This window comes from Cucurbita pepo, unplaced genomic scaffold (assembly GCF_057944985.1).
Source record: "Cucurbita pepo subsp. pepo isolate OVF unplaced genomic scaffold, ASM5794498v1 scafford_45, whole genome shotgun sequence".
Classification (NCBI taxonomy): Eukaryota; Viridiplantae; Streptophyta; class Magnoliopsida; order Cucurbitales; family Cucurbitaceae; genus Cucurbita; species Cucurbita pepo.
In genome coordinates, this window is record NW_028257950.1 from 82501 (window position 1) to 85000 (window position 2500).

A 2500-nucleotide genomic window follows, 5' to 3' on the forward strand; every position below is an offset into this window, starting at 1 on the left:
CGCACGCCCCCGCACACCCCCGCGCCCCCACTCCCCTCGCACACGCCAAGCCCCATCCTATGCTATGTGCGATACATGTCCTACCAACAGCATATCAAAAGTGTTGGATGTTACCTCCATAAAAAAAACATCATACCCAATGCCTATGAAACGTGAGTACACGTATAAAGCCTTGAAGGTTAGCCCCTACAACAATTCATCACACCTAACATCCGTGGAAAGTAAGAACATGTATAAAGCCTTGGACTATAAAAATATCATCAAACCCAATACCCGTGAAAAGTGAATGTTCATTTTTAATGCTTTTTTTTTTTTTTTTGGAACTAAGAAAAGAGTGACACCCGTCAAATTTAACTATTTTTTCTTTTGCTTGTCTAAAACAATAAAATGAAGAGTTTTGATACTAGAGCAAGTACATTACACTAAGACACCAACCATGACCGCGTTTTTACAACCATCACCCATTAATTGTGAAAGTACATGTGGAGTGGTCGGTTTGTTGTAATATTTTTTTTGGGAACTAAGCAACATGAAAGAATGATTCCCACAAAATTTCAGATTTTTTTGACCACTCTAGCTATTTTTTCTAATTTCTTATTATTTAATATTTAAAAATTCATTAAAAAAAATTGGTTGGTCGAAAAATTATGAAACTTGATTTCTAGATCCATTGGAATGTCCAATTCATGAATCAATTGAGTTCATGGAAAAAAACATTCTAAAACTTGAGATATTTGACCGTATGACCGCTCAGAAAAATCGTATCTAGGCCTGGCAGACCAAAAATGCCTCAAAATGTACTATATAGGGGGGTGACTAGTCTGCATGGGCTGGGCACGGGGGTACCCCCTATATCTTCCGCCACCCCCACGCCCCAAGCACTATGCGCCGCACAGGGGCATATGCTTGGGGCGTCGGGGTGGTGGTCGGAGGCCGAGGGCGGTTGACGGCGGGGGTGCGGTGGCGGAACGCGCACGGTGGGGCAGTGTCGGAACGTTCCCGTGCGCTCGCCAGCCCCACCCCGCCCCACCCGCGTGCGCCCCGCCCGCTTGCCCCCGTGCGCTCGCCCGCCCCGCCACGCCCTCATGCTCCAGCGCGCGCGCGCGCGCCCCGTCCCGCCCCGCCCGCGTGCTCCCGCGCGCGCGCGCCCCCGCCCCGCCCCGCCAGCGTTCGCCCCGCGCGCGCGCGCCCCCCGCCCCGCCCCGCCAGCGTGCTCCCGCGAGCGCGCGCCCCCCGCCCCGCCCCGCCAGCGTGCTCCCGCGAGCGCGCGCCCCCCGCCCCGCCCCGCTAGCATTCTCCCGCGAGCGCGCGCCCCCCGCCCCGCCCCGCCAGCGTGCTCCCGCGAGCGCGCGCCCCCCGCCCCGCCCCGCCAGCGTGCTCCCGCGAGCGCGCGCCCCGTCCCGCCCCGCCCGCGCTCTGCTGCGCGCGCGCCCGTGCCTGCGCCCCATCCATCACCCATTAATTGTGAAAGTACATGTGGAGTGGTCAGTTTGTTGTAAATTTTTTTCTGGGAGCTAAGCAACATGAAAGAATGATTACCACAAAATTTCAGATTTTTTTGACCACTCTAGCTATTTTTTCTAATTTCTTATTATTTAATATTTAAAAATTCATTAAAAAAAATTGGTTGGTTGAAAAATTATGAAACTTGATTTCTAGATCCATTAGAATGTCCAATTCATGAATCAATTGAGTTCATGGAAAAAAACATTCTAAAACTTGAGATATTTGACCGTATGACCGCTCAGAAAAATCGTATCTAGGCCTGGCAGACCAAAAATGCCTCAAAATGTACTATATAGGGGGGTGACTAGTCTGCATGGGCTGGGCACGGGGGTACCCCTATATCTTCCGCCACCCCCACGCCCCAAGCACTATGCGCCGCACATGGGCATATGCTTGGGGCGTTGGGGTGGTGGTCGGCGGACGAGGGTGGTTGACGGTGGCGGTGCGGTGGCGAAACTTGCGCGGTGAGGCCGTGTTGGGTGCGCCTTTGGGCGTGCGACATGAGCCTTGTTGAGAATGGAATGTTGCGATGTTGCCTTGTAACTTGGGCTGGCTTGAGGATGGTTGATGGCTGGTACGATGATGAAACATGCAAGGTGGGGTGGAGTCGGGTGCCTTCGGGCGTGCGACATGAACCTCGTTGAGTGTGTGACGTTGTGGTGATGCTTGGCCAGCCTTGGGCCAGCCCTATGTTTTGAAGGCGTGTGGTGCCAGAACATGTTCGGCTGGTCGGAATCGGGTGCCTTTGGTCGTGCGACATGAGCCTCGTTGAGCACGGAATGTTGCGATGTTGCCTTCTAACTGGGAATCTCTGGTGTGAGGACTGTGGATGGCTGCTGGTACGATGATGAAACATGCAAGGTGGGGTGGAGCCGGGTGCCTTCGGGCGTGCGGCATGAACCTCGTTGAGTGTGGGACGTTGTTGTGGTATGCCTCCCTTCCTTGGGCTAGCCCTATGTTTTGAAGGCTGCGTGGTGGCGGAACATGCTTTCTG